Here is a 24,792-nt window from a genome sequence, read left to right on the forward strand (position 1 = left end):
CACAAAAGGAAATCAATGACCAGCAATGTGTAAAGCAATAAACATCTATTATAGATCATTTTAACTCATTTAGGCTGAAAATAAAAAATAGACCCCCTGCCTCCCACCTCCCTGTAGAAAAAGCCTAGAGTTCCTGAGGCAAGATGGGAAGAAGGCACCTAGAGGGATTGATGGACTGCAGGGTGGGTTGATCTTCCATCAGAGGCAGGCAGAGAGAGGGGAGGAGGGAGGCAGCAATGCTCCCTCACAGAGGCTGCCTTCAGATGCTAAGATGTATAGGTCTAAGGAGCTTCCCATCCGTCTTTCTAGGTGGTATGGTCCTGGACTACAGTCTCCTTCCCAAGGTAGTACCCTGAGGCAAGCAAAGTCTATGGCTTTCAAGAGGAGGGATGTAGGATCATGAGTTTGAAGATTTAAAGTCAAGGTCTTCTAGGGGCAGAGCCAAGATGGTGAAGTAAAGGCTCACCTGAGTTCTCCCAAATTCCCTTCCAAACAATAAAACATTAGTGTTAAACAATTTTCCAGCCTGAGACAATCAGCAGAAAAGGTCTGTCCCACAAGGGTGGTGGTCGGGCCCGAAGCACAGAGTCCTCTTTGAAGGAGATTATAGAGGACCCCTTGCTGCGACTGAGTGCAGAACCCTATTGCACTGCCCATACACACTTCTGAGTCACAGTTTTAGGGTGAGAAGGAGCATTAGCACACATTAGAGCTTGAGGCTAAGGGTACTGGGGGCCCTGGTCACAGTTCCAGGGCAGAGAACAATGCTTGTGGTTGCTCAAAGACCAGAGCACAAGCCAGGAGAGCAGCGATCACACCTCTCCTTAGATTACACCACCTCAGAAGAACCAAAAACTTACAGACTCCAAGAACTAACTCTGAAAACAGCAGCATGAAAAACCTGGTTTGGGACAATGCGCCCTGTACTCCAGGGGCAGAGCACAACTTGAACATAAAGTTAAAAGTCAAGAAATAGACTGAAAAATTAGCAAACAACAACCAAAAAAGAACCTGACCATAACAAGTTACTACAGTGATAGGGGAGATCAAGACACAAACTCGGAAGAAGACAATGAAACCAAAACAGCTATATGCAAACCTTCAAAGAAAAATGTGAATTAGTCACAGGCCCCCAAAAAAATACCTCAAAAAGCTCAGAAATTATTTTAAAGATCAAATAGTAGAGGTAGAGAAAAATTGGGAAAAGAAATGACAGTGATACAAAAAATTATGAAAAGAATCAACAACTTGGTAAAACAGGCACCAAAAAAATACAGAATAAAATAACACCTTAGAAAAACAGAGTTGAAGGGAAGAATTTATGACCAAACAAGAGATAGAAAGCATTACAAAATGTAAAATGGATAATTTTGTTTATGTTAAATTGAAAAGTTTTCTACAAACAAAGCCAATGCAACAAAGATTAGGAGGGAGGCTGAAAATTGGGAAAGAATTTTTACAACCAGTGTCTTTGATAAACGCCTCATCTCTAAAATATACAGGGAAGTGGGTCAAATCTATAGGAATACAAGTCATTCCAAAATTAAGAAATGGTCAAAGGATATGAACTGGCAGTTTTCAGAGGAAGAAATTAAATCTATCTATAGTCATATGAAAAAAAATGCTCTAAATCACTATTGATTAGAGAAATCCAAATCAAAACAACTCTTAGGTACCACATCTCTCCTGTCAGATTGGTTAACATGACAAAACAGGAAAATGATAAATGCTGGAGAAGATATGAGAAAATAGGAACACTGTTACATTGTTGGTGGAGTTATGATCTGATCCAACCATTCTGGAGAGCAATTTGGAACTATGCCCAAAGGGATATAGAAATGTGCATACCTTTTGACCCAGCAATACCACTGCTAGGGCTATATCCCAAATAGATCACACAAGTGGGAAGGGGACCCATATGTACAAAAATATTTATAACAGCACTTTTTGTGGTGGCCAAGAATTTGAGATCAAGGGGATAACCATCAAATGGGGAATGGCTAACGAAGTTGTGGTATGTGGATGTAATGGAATACTATTGTGCTATGAAAAATGAGGAGCAGACAAACTACATATTAATCTGGAAAGCTTTATATGAACTGATGCTGAGTGAGGGGAGCACAACCAGGAGAACATTACACACAATTACAGACACATAGTATCTATGATGACTAACTTTGATAGACTTGGCTCTTCTCAGCAATACAAGGTTCAAAGACAGCTCCAAAAGACCCATGATGGAAAAAGCTATCCACATACAGAGAAAGAATTTTGGAGTCTGAATGCAGATTGAGGCAAACTACTTGGTCTTTTTTGTCCTTCTTTTTCGGTTTTGTTTCTTCTTTCTCATGATTCATTCCATTGGTTATAATTCCTCTTACAACTTGACTATTGTGTAAATAAGTTTAATGTGAAGGTATATGTAGAACCTATATTGGATTACATGATGTCTTGGAGGGGGGAGTGGGGAGGAGAGGGAGGGCAAGAAAATTTGGAATTCAAAAACTTGTGGAACTGAGTGTTGTAAACTAAAAATAATTTTTAAATGATTAAAAAAACCTGAACTGGCTAAATGGCAAAAGAGGTACAAAAATCCATGGAAAAAAGAATTCCTTAAGAAGAAGAATTGTCAAAATAGAAAAGGAGGTACAAAAGCTTACTGGAAAAAAAATCCTTAAAAATTAGAATTGGGCAAGTGGAAGCTAATGAGTTCATGACACATTAAAAAACAATAAAACAAAATCAAAGGAATGAATAAATATAAGAAAATGTGAAATATCTCATTAGAAAAATAGCTGATCTGGAAAATACATTGAGGAGAGATAATTTAGGAGCTGTCGGACTACCTGAAAGCCATTATTGGAAAAAAAGAGGCCAGACATCATATTTCAAGAAATTCAGAGAAAACTATCCTGATACCCTAGAATCAGAGGGTAAAATAGAACGTGAAAAAAATCCACTGATGAATATTTATAAAAAATATAAATTGCCCAGACTAACAGAAGAAATAGAATATTTAAATAACCATATCTTAGAAAAGGAAATTGAATAAGCCATCAATCAGCTCCTTAATAAAAAAAACCCAGACCAGATGGATTTGCAGTGAATTCTACCAAACCTTTCAAGCACAATTAATTCTACTACTCTTTAGACTATTCAGAAAAATAGGGAAAGGAATCCTACCAAATTCCTTTTATGACACAAATATAGTGCTTATACCCAAACCAAAAAGAGCAAAAACAGAAGAAGAAAACTATAGACTAATTCCCCCAATGCATATTGATGCAAAAAAATTAAAAAAAATACTAGCAATATATCACAAAGATCATACACTATTACTAGGAGGGATTTATACCAGGATTACAGGGCTGGTTCAATATTAGGAAAACTATCAGCATAATTGATCATATTAATAACAAAACCAACAGAAATCATATGATTATCTCAATAGATGCAGAAAAAAATCTTTCGACATAATACAGAACCCATTCCTATTAAAAATACTAGAGAGCATAGGAATAAATGGAGCTTTCTTTAAAATGATAAGTAGCATCTATCTAAAACCATCGGTAAGCATTATCTATAATGGGGTTAAGCTAGAAGCCTTCCCAATAAGATTGGGGTGAAGCAAGAATGCCCATTATCACCACTATTATTCAATATTTTACTAGAAATGCTAGCTATAGCCATAAGAGAAGAAAAAGAAACTAAAAGAATTATAATGGGCAAAAAAGAAACAAAGCTATCATTCTCTGCAGATGATACCATGGGATACTTGGAGAATCAACCAAAAAACTAGTTGAAATAATTAACAACTTCATCAAAGCTGCAGGATATAAAATAAATCCACATAAACCATCAGCATTTCTATATATTGCCAACAAAGTCCAGCAAGAAGAAATTGAAAAAGAAATTCTGTTTAAAATAACTACAGTCAATTTAAAATACTTGGGAGTCTACCTGACAAGACAAACCCAGGAACTATACGAACACAATACAAAACTTTTCACACAAATAAAGTCAAATCTAAACAATTGGAGACATATGATAAAAAAATATAATTCCACATATATTAATTTACTCACCTCGTGTCATATCATCAAACTATTTCATTTTATAGAGATAGAAAAAATCATAACAAAATTCATCTGGAAGAACAAAAGGTCAAGAATATCAAGGGAATCAATGAAAAAACAAATGAATCTAGCAATAACAGATCTCAAACTGTATTACAAAGTGGTAATCACCAAAACAATCTGGTATCAGCAAAGAAATAGAGTAATGGATTAATGGAATCAATTAGGTACACAATAGTAAATGATCATACTAATCTGGAGTTTTATAAATTCAAAGATCCAAGCTTTTGGGACAAGAACTCATTTTGTGACAAAAATTTGCTGGCAAAACTGGAAAGCAGTTTGGAAGAAACTAGGTATAGACAAACATCTCACACTGTATACCAAGATCAAAATGGGTACATGATTTAGATATAAAAGGTGATATCATAAGCAAATTAGGGGAGCATGGGATATCTTATTGTCAGATTTATGGATAAGGGAAGAATTTGTGACCAAACAAGAGTGAGAGAGCATTATTGGAAATAAAAATAATTTTGATAACATTAAGTTTAAAAGGTTTTGCACAAACCAAACCAATGCAACCAAGATTAGAAGGAAAGGAGAAAACTGTAGGAAATTTTTTATGGCAAATTTCTCTGATAGAGGCTTCATTTATCAAATATATGGAGAACTGAGTCAAATTCATAAGAACATGAGTCATTCCCCAAATGATAAATGGTCAAAGGATATGAACAAGCAGTTTTCAGACAAAGAAATCGAAGCTATCTACAGTCATTTTAAAAATGCTCTAAATCACTATTGATTAGAGAAATGCAAATTAAAACAACTCTGAGTACCACTTCACACCTCTCATATTGGCTAATAAAACAAAAAAGGAAAATGACAAATGTTAGAGGGGATGTAGAAAAATTGGGACACTAATGCACTATTGGTGGAGTTGTCAATTGATCCAACCATTTCTAGAGAACTATTTGGAACTATGCCCAAAGTCTATAAAATTGTTCATACCCTTTGACCTAGTAATACCACTACTATGTCTGTATCCTATAGAGATTTTGAAAAAACAAGAAAAAGGACATATTCATACAAAAATATTTATAGCCACTCTTTTTTGTGCTGGCAAGGAATTGGAAACTGAGGAGATGCCCAGCAATTGGGGAATAGCTGAACAAATTGTAGTATGTGATTATAATGAAATACTTTTGTGCTATAAGAAATGACATATATAAATGACATACATGCTGGGAAGACATATAAACTGATGCAAAGTGATGTGAGAAGAGCCAGGAACAGTTATACCATACAATGATTAACTGTGAATAACTTAGCTATCCTCAACAATATAATACAGTCCAAGACAATTCCAAAGGACTCATGATGAAAAATGCTCCAGGGAAAGAACTAATGGAGTCTAAATTCAGATCAAAGCATATATTTTTTTTACTTTATTTTTCTTGTTTTTTTTTAACCTGTGTTTTCTTTTACAACATGGCTAATATGTTTTGCATATGGAAATATGTTTTGCATAATTGCACATGTGTAATCTATAAAATTGCCTACCTTCTCAGTGAGGGGGAGAGGAGGGATGGAGAAAATTTAGAACTCAATTTTTTTTCAAAAAATGAATGTTGAAAATTTTGTGCACATAATCTTTAAAAATATAAAAATTTTCCAAAATATTAAAGCCAGAAGAGACCTCAGAAGCCACTGAATGAAAATCCTTCATTTTACATAGGACAAAATTGAGGCTCAGGAAAATATCCTGCCTAGGCTCCCACAGTTAGCTGAGGAAGAATTCAAACTCAGGTCCTCCTATGTCCAAGTCCAGTAGTCTATCTACAATGTCATGAAACAGTTTCTCTCTCAGATGAATCTGATTTTCCATCTCCAATGACATCGACAGGGAAATAGATGTCATGTCTTGGCCACAGAAAGCTTAGCTGAATCAAGCAGGGAGTAAAATTGTGGGGTATGTAAGTTGCCCCTTAAAAATGTAAGGTGGGTGTTAGGCAAAAAGAGGAGATAGGAAGGAAAGAAGGAAATAAAAAGCATTTATTAAGTGCTTTTTAGGTACCAAGCACTATGTCAATCTCTGAGAATATAGATATAGAAACAAGCTAATCTCTGGTCTTAAGTTCACATTCTAATAGGGAAAGACAACACAGCCCATGCAGGAAGGTTCAGCAGCAAAGCAGATAGTAATGCATCTTCATTAGTGTCATTTCCATTATCAACCAATAAGCATTTATTAAGTGCCTACTATGTGCCAGGTTCTATGCTAAGCCCTGGGGATATAAAGAAAGGCAAACAGCAATCTCTACCCTCAAGAAGCTTACAGTCTAATGGGGGAGACAACATGCAAACAACTATGTACACACATAACATATACAAAGTAAATAGGAAGTAATCAACAGAGGGAAGACACTAGAATGAAGAGTAATCAGGAAAGGTTTCCTGTAGAGGGTGAGATTTTAGTTGGGACTTGAGCTTGCTTGTTCATCCTTCATTTTCCAAGAGGACCAATGACATCAAGGCATGACGTCTTGACTCACTTATGAATTGAATTTAAGTGAGGCAGAGACGAATAAAGTTGTCAGCCTCACTCTTCCAAGGTCATCAAAGTTCAGTGGCAAGACAAAATCAAGACAACTGGTGATGGCCTGAGATGAAGTGGATGACCTTGGCATCTTCAATGTCTGACCAAGCTCTAAGCACTCCACAACACCTACTTCAGTCACCTTCATGGGTATTGGAACAAATTATTCTCATTTACCCATTCCTTGGGGGGAGTCTCCACATGCTTGAGATAAACATCCCCCTAACTCACTGACAGGTTTGAAACACCTCAGTTACCCTCAACCTAGTTGAGCCTGTCTTACCAAGATGGTTTTACTGGGGTGTGGCCACTTCACATGCTACAGCTTTTTGGAGCCACAGGTGAGAGTTGGGTGACAGGTGGACAACAAAGGTGGATGAGCAGCCCTGAAAAGGGGCTGGCAAGCCCTCATACCACAGGTGCTAGTCCTCCTTGAACAACCCATACACCCCAAGGATTTGAAGGAAACCACAGAAGGTAGGAGAAAGATAAAATCATGTCTGTTGAGCCATTTGTTAGTCCTAAAAAAATGAGTATTACGACTTTGCTTTTCTGGGTCTTTAGGAGCTATGTCATGTTATATGATATGCCTGGTATGCAGATGTACGCTTGCTACGAGTGAGTCTTATGGGTCTCAGAGTGGCCCACTCAGTTTTTTTCCAGACTATCACAGAGGGAGAATTCAAAAAACAAAAGAAAATGAGACATACCTTTATCTCTTTCCCCTCTGCCCTCCAAAAAATCAGTTTTAAATTCTGGCCACAGAAAAAGGCACAATGTTCTTATTGTTCAGCAGGCTTTAAAAGAGCTATATCTACAGCTGACAGGTGGTACATACAGAAGTCACCTTGCCTGAATCAGGAATCTGTGAAGTCTTTAAGAAAACCCAATAGATATGGGTGGAAATCAACCATGTCTACTAAGTTTTTTTTAAGCAAATTAAATGCATGTTTTTTTTTCTAAGAGATTATTTCTCTGTTGAAAAAGGAATAAAGTGGATCAATTTTAAGTTTAGCAAATGTCATCAGGTCAATATCAACACTAAAACCCCAGAATACCCTTGGGCAAAGGATACAGTAAAGGAGAAGTATGTTTAGGCTAAGGGTATGGCAGCACTGTGTTCTTGGAGTCTCCAATGCAGAGATATTACCAAAATGGTCGTAGGTCACAGCTAGGCATAGAAATAGGGACTATACTCATAATTTCTTTGGTATATGGAACTCCCAGGTGAGTAAACATGATAGGTCAACAGTTTCTCTACACTTAGTCTTAGAAGCTGCCTAGAGCAGGGCTTCTTAAACTTTTTGCATTCCAGACCCCTTTTAGCTTTTGCCATTTGGGGGGTGTTTGTTGGCATTGCGTGGCCTGAGGGCATGCACAGTACACCACGCACATGCTTTTTGTTCAGAACCAAGGCTGCAGTGAAGTTGCAGAATGAAACTTGGGCAAGCACTGCCAGAAACACCTTGGATTCATTATGTGTTTGATTTTTAATTAATTTTTGGTCATTGAGAGTTCAGAAATCTTTTATTGTTGCCAAATTTTAGGCAACCCCATATGGGGTCTCCACCCTCAGTTTGAGAAGCACTGACTAGAGCACTGAAAGATTCAAAGACTTGCCTGGGGTGGGGATCCTGCAGCCTCAAGGCCTCATGTGGCCCCCTAGGTCCTCAAGTGTGGCACTTTGACTGAATCCAGCCACACTTGAGGACCTAGAGGGCCACATGTGGCCTCGAGGCCATGGGCTCCCCACCCCTAGACTTGCCTAGAGTCACCCAATTAAATGTGTGTCAGAGGTAAGCCTTGAGCCCAGATCTTCCTGGCTTTGAGGCCAGCTCTTATATTCTAATATTGGAAAACCACACAAAAAGTTCAGGATTGGAAGTAGGGTGGAAGAGGGAGATGTTGCAACATACAATGACCTAGTTTAGAAATGGCTGGAAAGGACAAGATGGCCTGGGTTCTGAGAAAGATAAAGTAACATCTCTCCTATGAGCAACCAGGATCTCAGGGGCAGAGTCAAACTTCCATTGGGAGGAAGATGACCTAATTATCCATCCCCCACCCCTCGCCAAAAAAAAAAAATCAAGGCTTCTTAACCTGGAGTTCAAAACTTGTTTTCATAAAAATATTTTGACAGTTGTATTTTAATATAGTTGGTTTCATTTGTAATCCTACATATGCATTTAAAAACAGTATTCTGAGAAGGATTCCATAGGCTTCACCAAACTGCCAAAGGAGTCCATGACACAAAATAAGATTAAGAACCCTTGACCTAACTCTTCCCTTCCTCCTGACTTCTGCATTTCTGTTGATGTTAACAGTATTGCCATCTTTTTTTTCCTAGTTACCAGACTTAGGAGACCTTTGACCTTGCTCTCCATCCCTGCAGCACCCCGTTGTCAAAGGCAATCTCCAAGCCCCGTTCACTTTACCTCTATAGCTTCTCTTCCCTCCACTCAACACTACCCAGTTAGCTCGAGGCCCTCATCCTGTCTTGCCTCTCTGGCCTTGTCAAATGCCTGCTCCCTGTTGTCTTCACAGGATAAAAAACAAATACTTTGGACTGGTCTTTAACACAGTCTGGCTCCAAGTACTCTTCTAGCCTTTGTTCACCCTGATCCCCCAGCCCTATTCCTTAACCTCAATAGTCTGTCTTTCACCATAAAGCCTCAATCCCAGCCCCACCTCTTACCTAAAATACACTCTCAGTTATCCATTTCAGAATCCTTCTCTTTTTCCAAGATTCAGTTCAACCACCACCTCCTGATTTCCACTGGTTGAAAGAGGTCTTCTCCCTCCTCAAATCTTCCTGGGGACCTCTGTCTGCATCACTTCCACACTCCCTCCTCTCTCCCTGTTTAACTTATATTTGTAGTGTAGGTGGCTTATCCCTGCAGGGAGAATATAACCTCCTTGAGGAGTCACTGTGTCATTTTTTATCTTTATATCCTCAAAGCCTAGCACAGTGCCTCCTTTGCACCTAGTAGGTGCTTCATAAATGTTTGTGTCAGGGTTTATTTAATGTGCTTTCATTGGTATAAAGTACTCCCTGTGCAGAAACTCAACCAATGCAAACCAGTAAGTGCTTTCTAACATAATCATAAGACGAAATCACAGGAAATGGATATGCTTACCAGTTGAAATGGCATTAAAGAAGATACAGGCCGTTTGCTTTACTGCTGAACCCTAAGGACCATGGAACTTTTCCATCTGACTTGAGGCTGTTGTCTTCCACATTAGAATATAAACTTCTTGAAGACAGGGATTGCACTTTCATTTCTATTTATAGCATGTCTGTATTTCTATTTATGGCTTTGAACATAGTGCTTAATAAATGCTTTTTTCATTCATTCATGCATCCATTCATCATAGAAACTGGAGCTGGATGGAACCTTATAGCCCACTGAGTACAATCCCCTCATTTCATAAATGAGAAAACCAAGGCACAGAGAGGCTACTTGTCTATGGTCACAGCTAGTATCTGAGGTGGGTTTTAGTCCCAGGTCTTACAAACTCCAGGTTCAGCACTCTATCTACTACTCCAAACTGCCTCTACCAAAAAAAAGTCTCAGAATACTACCTGGGGCAAACATAGGTTAAGTGATTTGCCTGAATCGCAGACACAGTAGATGTCAGAGGTAGGGCTAAAATAGGTTCTCTAGCTACTATGCTACACAGTTTACTTCCCATGAGAAAACATACAAGATGTTCCTCCTCTTAGAAAAACATAAAAATATGTTTAATACTAAGGTTGACTAAGCTCTTTCCAGTCATTCAAGGTTTTCCCTTTGATCTGCCCTATAACAAAATAAAATAGACACTTTCCCTTTAGTAACTGACTTCATTACCTAGAGCTGCTTGAACTTGTGGTGGTAGAGATAGGGAGATGTATTTTCGCCTTACTCACATAAATGTAATACCACTTTAGAATAAACCTCCAGTGTAAATGGACAGTCATGTTTCACCCCTACGTTTTGGCTTCTCTTAACAGTTCTTGTGCAAGTTCATCTGAAGGACAGAGCCCAGTCTTTCTCAGATTACTAAAGCCAATGACAGGTTCATAGATTAAAAAGTTTCTTTATCTCCCTAGAAATACAGCAACATGCCCCCAAGGCCAATGACCGACAGGCTGTGACCCAACATGATTCTGATTTCTATATACCATAAGTACTTGGAAATGACTCATGTTCAGAACCTGCTTTTCCCATAGGGATTCCATTTTCTATTCGCTAATCAATGGAATGTAAGGGGTGTTCAGGGAGGACCGGAACCTTTGGTGTGAGAGTTTGCCAAGCCCTTTTCAGGGCTGCTCATCCACTTTTGGTGTCCCCCTGATTCACCCAACTTTTACCTGTGGCTCCAAGAAGCTATGGAATGTGCAGAGGCCACACCCCAATAAAACCGTCTTGGCAGACAGGCTAAATCAGGTTGAGGGTAACCGAGGGGTCCCAAACCTTCAAACCATTGGTGAGTTAAGGGAATGTTATCCCAAGCATGTGAAGACTTTCATCAGAGAAATGGGCGGATGAGAACAAATTGTTCCAATGGCCACGAAGGCGGCTGAAGCAGGGACTGTAAAACACTTAGAGCTTGGTCAAACATCAAAGATGCCAAGGTCATCTGCTGCGTCCTGGGCCATCACCAGTCACCCTAACTTTTGTCTTGCCACACTGGACTTTGATGACTCTGGAAGAGACAGTGAAGCTGATGACTTTGTACACCTCTGCCTCACTTAAATCCAATTCATGAGCAAGTCAAGACATGACCCCATGATGTCATTGGTCCCCTTCGAAATGAAGGACAGAACAGCTAACCAATGCTCCTCTTGGCTTTGGCTTGTAACTATGAGCCAAAAAAGCCTTTTCTGACTTGTTGCCTAAATTATAAATAGTAGATTTTCTTTCCACCATATACTTTTATCTATATGCAATAGGTTCCTTTAAAGCTGAAGGGACCTAAGACATCATTTAGTCCAACCCCCTCACCTTATACGGGACAGTCTCTAAATTAACATTACACATAATCTGCCACATTTTGAACATTTTACACTACAAACTGCCACATTATTCTGGACTCCATGGGAACCCTACATAAAAGTGACAGTGTTAGATACTTCAGTTTTTAAGCCACCAATTCATTTTATAATTTGACCATACTATTAAAACCTGATAGGGGAGGTAGCAGTATCATCCCATGATCCTCATCTTCAAAGATAGGAAATGCAGTTCAGAATAATCAAATCACTTCCCAAGGTCATTGGTCTGAGCCCATGATTTCATTTACATAAGTAGTTCCCACTGTGAAACCTGTCTTCTCCCAAACAGTTAAGCAACTCCTCAGTTATTTACGGTCTCAAAGAACTGCCAGAGGCACTCAGAAGTTAATTGACTTTGCCTATGGTAAGGTACCTAATTTTTATTAAAGGCAGAAACTGAACCCACATCTTCCTGATTCCATATTGTCTCTTTCCCAAGATCATAGGAATGGTTAATAAGGTCACCAAGACTCTGTGTATTAATACCCAAGGTTACTAAAGAGTTATTAAGGTCAAGACTCTGCCCGTTAATATATGTTGTTTTTCTATTCTGTATGTATGGAATTTTAAGAATATTAGCTAGCCATTCTCTACCACCATAAGAATCAAAATGAAGAAGTTAAGTTGTCACATCAAGAATGTAGTCAACAGGTCGCGTTTCCTAATAGTGAGGGTTAATGTCGCTGGGGGCTCCTATGAGAGGGTTCCCCTTCACTAGAATTTATCATTCTGGAATGGCTTAACTGTGGTCCTTCTTGAGTGAGGTCTAATAGGACTAGATACCCTCAAAAGTCATCATCTACTGTAATCATCATTAGGGGTTTCAACTCCATTAACCAATGCTAATATATTGGCACATCATGTGGTTATTTTTGTTTACCTTTTTTCCCCAGAGGAAAACGTTGAGGATTCTTCTAAGCCACAGTGTGACCTAGTACTTAAAGGGGTAGGACAATCTTAGTTTCTAAGGAGTGCCATGTGGCAGGCATGACCGTAGAAACACAAATAAAATAGCCTGTGGTACTATGGCATTGCAATAACCTTTTGAAAGGTTTCTGTGATTCTTCAAAGACTGGAAACCTGCTTTGAGTCAGGAGGCCTGGCTTTTTTCCCCAGTGCCACCCCATGACTTTTGCGAACTCAGCTAGGACATTTAACCCTTCTCTCCCCTGGGTTTGTCCCTCACTGTGCAAAATGAAAATAACCAAACTACGTGCTTGGTTTTTTTCCCAGCTAAATGAGAGAATGGCTGTGAATTTCTCACAACTGAAAGGGGAGGAAATTAAAAAAAAAAAAACCAAGCCTGATTATGACTGTCCTCCGGGATGGTACTTATGTCATGGCCAAATATAAAATGCAAAAGTAATAATCAAAAGTTATTAGGTTCTGTTAACTGAAGATAGGACACAGAGGGTCAGAATGAAATATATGCCCACCCATCAGGCACATTACAAAGCTCAATTAGACTATGGCCTAGATACTAGGAATAATAGAAAACTGGCCTTCCTCAGATGTAATCCCAAATGCTGCTATACAAAATGTAACAGCCATTTATACTGGATAATTGCATGAAATTTAAAATTTCTCACTTTTTCAGGATTAAAAGGACAAGGCAGAATTTATCAGGCCACAACACTGACCAAAAGTGAAAATCTGAGTTGTTCATTTTACTGTACTTTGGGGGATCATTTCTAAGCTGTGCATTTAGCAGGGTGCATTGGAAAGTGTCTGGTCTAGCAAAGCCCAAAGGAGTCTGCAGTGTTATTTCCTGACTTTTTCACCCCTGCACACTATTGCATTTCATATTGATTAATATTAGTAATATCTTATTAATAAGGTCTTGTTTCACATTGTGCCTCCATCCAAAGATTAGAAAAGCATAATCTCAGTAAATCTCCTGACAGCACTGCTGGGAATAGAAAGAACAAGGATTCTTAGTTCCTTTTAAAAAATTATGAGAATGAGCCTATGGAGGAAACACCCAGTATAAGTAGTCTTCTTGGCTATCTTATAGATAAAATGTTATCTTTCAGTCTTCTTTGTAAGTGGTAGACAGTGTGGTGAATTGCATAGGACATTGGACAAGGAGATAGGAAACCTGGGTTCTGTCCCTGCTTCTGCTAATCATTAGCTGTATGACCTTTAGGTAAGTCATTCCCTCTCTGGGTCTTAGTTTCCTCGTTTGTAAAACAGAGGTGTTGCCAAGCTCTTCATATGATTTGACCCAGAAATCCCCCTACTGGACATATTCCACAAGGTGGTCAAAGAAAGGTCTTATATGTGCCAAAATATCAGTGCTTTTTGTGGCATCAAAAATAAACTGGAGAAAAAAAATGGGTGCTCCTTGATTTAGAAATGACTGAACAAATTATAGCACATGGTATCATAGGATATTATTTCAACGAATATGAGGAATTTAGAGAAACAAGAAGGTTGAATAAGTGGTTACAGAGTGAAAAAAATAATCATTATAAGAATGTATACTAATATAACAATAACATTAATTAAAACATTAAAAGGCAGCTGAACTCAGATTAATCGTAATGAGCAATCTTCCAGAGGAAGATTGAGGAAACATACTTCCTTCATCTTTATAGAGATGGGGAATTATAGATGAAAACTGTTACATATACTGTCAGACAAGGCACAGTGGCAGACAACTTTGCTTTACTATTTTTCTTTGTTACAAGGGAAGGTTCAATGTATTAGGGCATGGGGGTGGGAGGGTCATATCAGGAGATGACTATGTTGCAAAAATCAGAAGACATCAGTAAAACCATTTCTTTTGTTTTTCATCAATTACTTTTCTCAGTGTATCACACGGCCTTTTCCCACTTCCCTCCCAGGGAGCCTTTTATAACAAAGAATAAAAAAGAGGAGGGGGGAACAGTTCAGTAAAGCAAACTAATACAATGAAAAAGTTTGGAAATGTATTGTGTTTCATATTCATAGTCTCCTGAATATACAGAGAGAAGAGAGGGTTGCCTCCTCATAGATATTCTTTTTACAGAATTTAGTTTTGATTGTTTTGTTGTTCTTTCCATTCATTATTGAAGTAATTTTTGCATATTGTTTTACTGGTTCTGCTTAATTCACTTTGCATCAATTCTTATAAATCTTTTTATGCTTCTCTGCATTCTGAATATTCCTTGTTTCTTACATCACAATAATATTTTGTTGTATTCATGAACCACAATTTGTTTAGCCTTTCTCTAATCAATGGAGCTTTACTTTGTTACTACATAAAGTGGTTCCATAAATATTTTGGTGTATATAAGGCCTTTCTTTTTAATCATTCATCTCTTGGGGTACTTAACCATTTTTGAATACTGGACTCCTTGGGCAGTCTGATGAAGCCTACGGACCTCTTCTCAGAATATGCAGAATATGGTATAATTGCATAACATGAAACATAGATACCAAAAAATATTAAAATAAAAGTTTTTTTTAAATCCAGGTCACAGACCCCAAGTCAAAAACCCTGCTATAGAGGCATAAGGGGTTAGGGCCCAGGACAGAGCTTTATGGCACACACAGCTACCTAAATTTGCCAGAATAAATTCCCCAAGACTGTCTTTTTCCCAGCAGAATGGAGTTTCACACACTGCCTTGCTAACTTCCTCTGATCTCCGCTCCTTCCTCTTTATTTTGAGGACAGGGATGGATTATTTTTTGTTTTGTGCTCCTGGCACATAGCATAGTGCCCAATACCTGGTAAAGCACTTAAATAATACTTATTGATCAGCTGGTCCTTTACCACTAATGAGAAATAGAAGAAGGATGGAGATTTGTCCCCAGATGAAAGTCGCTAAGTTACCGAAGGGTAGCTGAAGAAATGGCAGCTTGACTAGAGGTGTTGTCATTATATTCAGGGTTTCTAATTTCTATCTTTTCACCAGTGTATCTTCACCCCCCACCAAGGCCCCTTCAAAGACTTACGTGAGTTGCCCTGGCTGAAGCAAAATCACCAGAAGATGGCCACCCCCTGGTATTATGCTTCTCTGCATATACTAAAGGCGACCTTTGGATACTAGGTATACAGACCACGGTCAGGTCCATCCATATTTTGTGCCTTTTCATACTGGTAAGAGCTGCTAGGAGATAGCTAGGTGGTGCAGTGGATAGAGTGCTGGGTCTTGACCCAGGAAGCCTCATTTTCCTAAGTTCAAATCTGGCCTCAGATACTTAGTAGCTGTGTGACCCTAGGCAAGTCACTTAACCCTGTTTGCCTTAGTTTCCTCATCTGTAAAATGAGCTGGAGAAGGAAATAACAAACCACTCCAGTATCTCTGCCAAGAAAAGCCCAGATGGGGTCATGAAGAATCGGAGACAACTGAAAAATGACTGGTATAAGACCTGCTAGGTTTTGCATTCTGTTGGTATGGCCTTTCTAAGTCCATAATCCATACCACATAATGACGAGACATCAGAAGGTTTTAGTGTAAGGGAGAAGACTTGAGTGGGAGGTGTTATTGTTATTGCCATCAATTGTAAATCTTATGTCACTTCATAAATGAGTGTGCTGAATCTGAAAAAAAATGCCACCTCATCTGTGACCTTTCAGTAAGCGTTCTACTCTCGAATTTCTCTGAGGCTGTTTTACCCCCTGGGATATACAGTTGTATTCAGAAGAGATAAATCATTTCCCCTCTGAGCAACAAGGACCTTCTAGAAGTCCTGGTGCCCCTGCTCTACCTTGATTAGGAGCTAGGTGCACTTCTAGGCTCTTGATCCTCCCTCTGGCTGAAAACACATGTTTTTAAGCCCCAGTCTAACCACAAACAACTCAGAAGATTAGAATGGGCAGGAGGCCAGTAACCTCTGCATTAAGATCAGAGCTTACTACTGGCATCTCCTACTTGTTACAATTCTTATTCTGGCTTCATGGACTCTTAGGACCTACCTGAACCCTTCCTGTCATATTAACTCCCGTTACTTGACCTATCGCCAGCCTGTGCTGGGATATCCACCTGATTCTTCCGTCCCTGCCTACTTTCCTCAACTTGATTCATAGTCTGGCTGACCTATGACATTGGGCAATTCCCCCCGTTTAGTCCTTCTGCCCGTCCAACTACTTCCTCCACTAGCTTTCCAATGCATTTGCAGCATAAGGACAATTTGAAAAACATTTTTAAGATTTTGGCACCTGCAAATACCCACACACTTTAATATGCTTGCCACGTAATATTTTGGCCCTTTTAATAGTGAGCAATAGAGACAAAAGGAAGGGCTTCTGATTATCCTCCACATTTCCTGGGCTCCCATACCTCTCTTTTCTCAGGCTCACTAGTCAAATGAATGACACAGTCTTTTTCAAGTTAAAAGTTTACATGATGGATGTACCACCTGAGAAGTGCCCCAGCTCTAAAATCTGAGCCTATAACCTTCATCTAGTTGTAGCTTGTCCTCTCCCTCTCCCCCTCCTCCTTCTCCTCTCCAAAGGAAGGTAAATTTTGAAGGCCGAAAGCTGCCTAGTTAACTTGGAGTTTACTGGCTAGATTTCTTTCCTTCCTTCCTTCCTTTCTCCCTCCCTCCCTCCCTGCATTGGCTTCTTTCTTCCTTCCTTCTTTTCTTCCTTCCTTCTTTCCTTCTTTCCTTTCTTTCTTTCTCACAGACCAAACTTTAAACCCATTTCACTCAGGAGCTCATAGATTGGACAACAATAGGTCCCTGCCCAAGCACTACTTAAGGGCTATTTTTTTGGGTCCTCCTGCTCAGAGTGAATGGAAATAGTTCACTGGTTGTCTTTTGGCCGTCAACTCTGAGTGTCTTCCCCTCTCAGTTTTAATTTTTTTTACTTAAAGGTGCAGGCCCTTGACTCATTTCTTAAAGAAGTCTATTCACTGAATGGGCATAACCTCATTCTAAGTAAGTACATGAAAAGGCCTGAGCCTAAAAGGGCCAGAGTGTTCCATTGCCTCCTGGGCCATCTCCCGTCATCCTGGTGAATATCAGGTTACTGGACCCAGATGGCTCTGGAAGGAGAAAGTGAGTCTGGTGACCTTGCACTGCCCTCCCTCACTCACTCCTTCAGTCAACTACAAGTCATGTCATCATCTCCCTGATGTCATGGTCCTCTTTGAAAATGGACAAACACAACAAGTATCCAACAGCTGGGCCAGACAACTATCTAAAACTATTAAGTTGCTGAGTAGTTGCTGATCTGTTTTAGTTAGAGGAGTTTTATCCCCAGAAGCTCCAGGTACTGGAGAACAAGACTCTTCCCACCAGCCCTCCACCACCACCACCACCAAACAAACCAATAAACCACAGTGCTCACCCTGTGGTTCTTTTAAAAATACAATTATCCTCTGGAGGGGTAGTGAGCTGAATCCTTTATATTTCATTTTGAATTCATTTATAAAGTTATTTTCTTCTGTAAAAAGAGTATCTGTAACAACAAGAGAGGACTATTCATTAATAATTCATTTAACAAATATTTATTGAGTCCTAGCTACATGCAAGGCACTAGGCTAGGCACAGAGGAAGATACAGAGATAAATGAAACAAGAGTCTTTGTCCTCAAGGCATTTTTGTCTCCTAGTAGCTTGGATGACACATACACAAATATCACGCTAGTACATGACATGAAGTGCAGCATGATAAGGACACAAGGCACATTCTCCTCTGAGCTCAAGGCATTTGCTGTCGGTTCCTCTTATTTGATGATTAATTATGTATTGTCTCATGTCTTCTCTCTAATCGCTATCGTGCTTTTTAACTTATACTGTTATTTACCTTTTCATGTGTTTGTGTCGTCTCCCTAGATGGATTATTCATCTCCTAGAAGAGAGCCTCTTGGGGGCAGGGAAAGAACATGCCTTAGACGTTTTCATAGCCCCCACAGAATATGGCCCAGAGTCATCCAAATAGTAGGCACTTCATAAAAATGTGTTAGGTCATTAACTACGGAAGGAAGGAAGGAAGGAAGGAAGGAAGGAGGGAAGGAGGGAAGGAAGGAAGGAAGGAAGGAAGGAAGGAAGGAAGGAAGGAAGGAGGGAAGGAGGGAAGGAGGGAAGGAAGGAAGGAAGGAAGGAAGGAAGGAAGGAGGAAGGAAGGAAGGAACGAAGGAAGGAACGAAGGAAGGAACGAAGGAAGGAACGAAGGAACGAAGGAGGAAGGAATGAAGGAGGAAGGAAGGAAGGAAGGAAGGAAGGAAGGAAGGAAGGAAGGAGGAAGGAAGGAAGGAAGGAAGGAAGGAAGGAAGGAAGGAAGGAGGGAAGGAAGGAAGGAAGGAGGAAGGAAGGAAGGAAGGAAGGAAGGAGGGAAGGAAGGGAGGCAGGGAAGGAAGAGAGGGAGGGAGGGAGGGAAGGAATGAAAGGAGGGAGGAAGGAACGAACGAAGGAACGAAGGAAGAAAAGATTTATTAAGCACCTACTATGCACTGACTGCATTGTTGTATGCCTGTGAAATTTAGACAGTCTACCAGCACCGTGCCAGAAAACTATCTTTTCCACTTGAATTGTCTTAGGAAGATTCTGGAGATCACCTGGCAGGATGAAGTAGCAGACACTGAAGTCCTTTCTCAAGCTGAACTGCCAAGCACTCAAACTCTACTGTAAAGAATGCGACTCCAGTGGCCTGACCACATAGTCCAAATACCAAAACACACTTCCATAAAAGACTTGTATGGAGATTTCCTAGTGCGATGGTCAGAAGAAGTGCTACAAGGACACTCTCAAGGTCTCTCTGAAGAAATTTAGTTTTGATCATGAGACATGGGATTTGCTTGCACAGGACCACCCAGCATGGAATGCCTGCATTAAAGCCACTGCACTCCATGAACAAAGCAGGATCACAGTATAGCAAAGGAAATGTGAGCTGCACAAATCCAGAGGCATTACCATCCCAAATGTTCTAATGGACCACTTGTGCCCGACCGTAGCAGAGCCTTCAAACTCACGTTGGACTGGTGAGCCATAGCTGAACACACTGTGCTGACCCCAATGTCATGATGTCATCAGTCCTCTTCAAAAACAAAGGCTGAACAACAACACCCATGTGCCAGGCATTGTGCTGTCTCATTTGAGCCTCATGACAACTCTAGGACAGAGGTACTATTATTACTCTTATTTTACAGTTGAGGAAATTGAGGCAAAAAGGTTCCATGACTTGCTTAGGGTCACACAGCTAATAAGTGTCTGAGGCAGGATTTGAACAAAGGTCTTTTGACTCTAGGCCCAGAGCTCTATCCACTGCTCCACCTCACAAGGAGTGGGGAGAGGGGAGAGTGGGGAGGAGAATGAAAAGACCAACCTCGCCGGATTTGGGAGGTCAGTATGGAAAGCCACGGGAAATAAAACTGGAGAAAAAGAATGTAGGGTCTTTAATGCCAAGCAGAAGAATTGGATTTCTGTCTTGCAGTCAATAAAAAGCAACGGAAGGTTTTTGAGGAAGGCAGTGAGTCAGTCAAGGCATCTGGGGCAGATTAATGCCAATGGTGCTTAGGTTGTTGTCGTTGATCCTTGATTCTCCAAAAAGACCAATGACACCATGAGGGTGATGTCTTGATTTGCATACAAAGTGGATTTAAGTGAGGCAAAGTCATCAGCCTCACTCTGTCCTTCCTAGTCACTGAAGTCCAGTGGCAAGACAAAAGTCAGGATGACTGGTGATAGCCCAGGTGCTTAGGGTAGATCTGAGAGGGCAAAGATTCGTCTGAATATCAGGAAGACCCTGTGGGAAGCTTCAGCTGAGATGAAATGTGAGAGCATAAGCTGGAGGGCGTAGTGAGAGCCTTTGAAAAGGAACAGATAGGTGCAAGACACTTTCCAAAGGAAAAATCAGTTAGATTTTGTCTGTAATTATAAAAAGGAAAAGCCAAAGATGACATGGAAATTTCTTGTCTCCGTCGTTAAGAAAAATCATCTAAAATGTAAAAAGTGTGAAGATTAGAATAAGCCAGCTAATGGGAGAAGATTTTGAATGGGATTTGTGACTTCTAGAATGTAAAGTGATTGTGAGTCATCCAAATGGAAACTCCTGTACTTTGAAGTGTTCATTATCTTTTTCACTTAGATTTTTTTAAATTAAATTATGAATAATTTTAATTTTGAACATAATTTTTAAAATTATGAACTTACACATCAATGAACATGAACATTTTGGCATATATAGAACAAAAAAGAAGATTGTATATGAAACCATGAATTTCTATAAACCATAGCTTGTTTTGAAGTATATATTAAGTTTAATGCAATAGAAAGAAAATTGCTGTTTTTCTTGTGTTCCTATGTGAACTTTTTGGTTTTCTTCCATTTATTCTAATGTTTCATTGCTCTTCTTTTTTTTAAGCTTTTCTATCACTACGCACTAATTCACTTCCCACTCCCCCAATATAGAAGCCCTCCCTTATAACAAATTTGTAGCTAAACAAAACAATTCAAGATAGTGGCCCAATCTGAAAATGTCTCCTTCCGCACCCCTAGTCTATCTCCTCTCTGGTGGGTAGAATGCTTCATCATCAGTGTCCTGAAGTCATATTTAACCATTAAATTGATTAGAGCTCCATAGTCTTTCAGAGTTGTTTTCCTTTATGTTTTGTAGTCATAGTATTAATTGTCCTTCTGGTTCTGCTCATTTCATTCTGTATCCATTTATACAGGTCTTTCCAGGTTTCTCTGAATTCGTCGGATTTGACATTTCTTATAACACAATGATATTTTATTACATTCTCATATTCCATTACCCTGGGAAATATCATCAGCCTATAGGAGCAAATCAGTCTTGGTACTCTACCGCCTCAGTATCCCCTGCCACTCTGATTGGAGGGCAGAGCCATGAACTCCAAAACTTCCACTTAAGGAGGGGACCTAGTATAGTCATCTTTTCATTTCCCATCCAGCTGCACTCTTTTTGGACTTGACTTCTCCATCATGCCTGCAGGGCCAGACGCCTTCCCTCCTTTCCCCATTTTCAGTTTTCTTTTCTGTGTTGTCTTCCCCATCCTATTGGAAGCTCCTAGAGAACAGGCACCATTTTTCTTTTTTGTATCTGTATCCCCAAGACTTAGTACAGTGCCTAGAATATAATAGGTTCTTAACGAATGTTTATTGACTTACTGGAATTCATATGCCACAGTTTGTTCATCCATTCCGCAAATGATGGGCACTCACTTTATTTCCAGTTCTGTGCTACAACAAAACTGCCACTATAGTTTTGTACATAGAGGTCTTTTCTTTTTGTCTTTGACCTTTTAGGGGCATATGCTTAGCATTACTAGGCCAAAGCGTACTCACATATTAATGATTTTGGGGATATAATTGCAAATTTCTTTATAGAATGACTGAACCAATACACAGCTCCACCTTCAGTGAATTCATTGTTTTACCAGTATGGGTACTCCCATACTGTATGGGTACCAGCTTGGATATTCCCTTCAATGAAGCACATCACAACCCCTTAATGCCATTTTTCCCTTTAGTTCTGCAGGGAAGAGCTACCCAATTTGCTGGAGGCTTTGTCATCTTAGTATCTTGGAAATAAGAATGTACTGCTCAAATTATTCATCTGCGTTCTCTCATTCTCCATACATGACAGGACCACCTCCTTTTCAGGTCATACCAATCTTTAATAATGCCTTTTTTTCAATGCTTCTTATGAGCAAGGCACCAATGGTAATCTGTTTCCAACCTTTGTATTGTTACTATTATAGCAGTGGCCTAGCCCCCAGGATCCCACTGCTACCACAAAAGACACCAGGATGTTGAGAATTGAAATCAATATCTTTCCACATAATGTCAGCAATGGTAAGGAGGGAGATGGATGAGAAGTTCCAAGGAAAAAGAGAAGCAGGAACATTTTTATGAAATATTAAGACAAGGTCATATGAGGAGCATCAGCTAATAAGCTAAGAAGGGTCCAAGAAAGGCAGGAAATTCAACAAGACCAGAATCTATCACATGGAACATGTAAGCAGCAGAATTATGCTGAGGTTGCACAAGGACCACTGAAGTCATTTGCTATTCAAGGCCACCTCAGTCATGCAGGACTTTTGAGCCTCAGCTGGCATTTTTGGTAGGCTATGCCTACATTTTTATATCTCCCTAAGAGTTATTTGTAACTTTGATTTTTCTGTGATTGTGCGGCACCTGGATTGACCATGGAACCGCTGGGTTAATGTTGGCATTCAAAAGATAGGCTTTTGCAGTGTTGAAGAGATTAGGATCCCGTTTGGTACCATAATATGTAACGTTCTAAAGGTATTGTACCCAGCATAAAGTCACACAGAGACTTAATGAGTACTTATTGAATCATCGAACTCAAACAATGAAAGCACTCTACAGTTTCCCAAAAGCAATCCAATCCAATCTCCCATTTCTACTAGATTCTGGGCTGTAGCAACAATCTTACCAGCAGCTACGGTGGCTGTGTAAACCCAACAACAACCAGCACACAGAAGATTCTTCCAATCTGCTTTACTAAGGAAAGTAACTTTAAGGGGTTAACAATCTCACTTTAATCAAACATACACACATACATATAGATATAGGTATAGATATATATATATATACTCACTTAGTTCAAGAGGGAAAGCCAGCACCCCTGAACTTCAAAGCAAATACAAATAAATTACAAACAGAGACAATATAAACAGACCAAATCACAATTCATAGTTACCAAAGAACCAAAGGGTCTGGGTTAGCAAAGCTGGGGGGCAGTTACAACAGCTTGCCCAGAGTCTCAGGCCACTCTTCCAGTGAGTGAGAGCCCCAAAGAAAAATGCCAACCTCTGAGTTTATATATCCTGTTCAGGGTCAAAGGGTGTCACAACACACGACTCAAACCCACATGACCTAAAATTGTCACAAACATGCAACTCAAACCCAGGTGGCCTAAAAGCTTCTGGTGTCACAAACGTGTGACTCAAACCCATGTAAACTAGGCTTTCCCTTGAGGCAAGCAAGTCATCAAAGACTCCTGATCCAATCAAAGAAACAAAGGCCAGACTCTTCAAGGGCACTTGATTAAATAAGTGCTAAAACACAAAACAGTAAAAGAAAGTCCCACCTTAATTACTGATACATGGGTCCAACTCATTATACATGCTCAATACATACATATATACATACATACGTACGTATATATATATGCATATGTTAGAGATATACATATCTGATATCTGATTTAACAAACTGATCAGATAACTCCATTTCATATCTAGATAGATGTTTTTCATCATTTGTCTTTCAAGTGAGAGATGATCTTTCTGAAGAATGCCTTCCAGGCTTCACTTTGCTCTATTGTCAAATGCTTTCTTGAAATCGATAAACAGTTAACACAGTGAAATCTTATAGTCTCTACACTTCTCCGTCAGATGAGTCACTATAAAGAAGTGTTCTGCTATAGGAAACAATGTACAAAAACTTGTCCCCATTCCTTTCTCAGGTTTTCATCAAGGAAATTTTCCATAAATACATAGACCATTTTCATACTTACTGATGTCTTCTCATTTGCCTTTTTTCTTAAGAAGTACTAATACAGGACTTGGTCTGGATTAACTGATCATATCAACTTTATCTTCTTAATTCATTTCCACTTATGTACATATATGTATGAGCCCACTATATTCCTCATCAACTCACTACCCCACTTCTCCACAGTAGTTATTCAAAACCTTTCCATCCATCTTCAAAATTCCCATGGCTCTCTCTTCCCCCACCTTTGCAGCTTAGAATTTTTCCCCATATTTTATAGAAAAGAAAATGAGGCCATTTGCCATGAGATCCCTCTTCTCTCTTCTTCCTCATCTCAATAACTAATATACCTTCTGCCACTATTTACTCCCTCACTCCCATCTCATATGATGAGGCAGCCTTACTCCTTACAAAGGTTAACCCCTCCACCTGCTCAAGTAATCCCATTCCTTCCCACCTCCTCTAATAAATTGTCCCCTCTATTATTCCCATTCTATCACTTACTTTCAATCTCTCCTCATTTACTGGCTCATTCCCTACTGCCTGCAAACATGTCCATGTCTTCCCCATCCTCAAAAAACCCTCACTTGATCCTTCCATCCCTAACTATCCTCCTATATCTCTTTTGATCTTGTGACTAAACTCCTTGAAAAGTTCATCTGC

This window comes from Trichosurus vulpecula, chromosome 1, assembly GCF_011100635.1.
Source record: "Trichosurus vulpecula isolate mTriVul1 chromosome 1, mTriVul1.pri, whole genome shotgun sequence".
Classification (NCBI taxonomy): Eukaryota; Metazoa; Chordata; class Mammalia; order Diprotodontia; family Phalangeridae; genus Trichosurus; species Trichosurus vulpecula.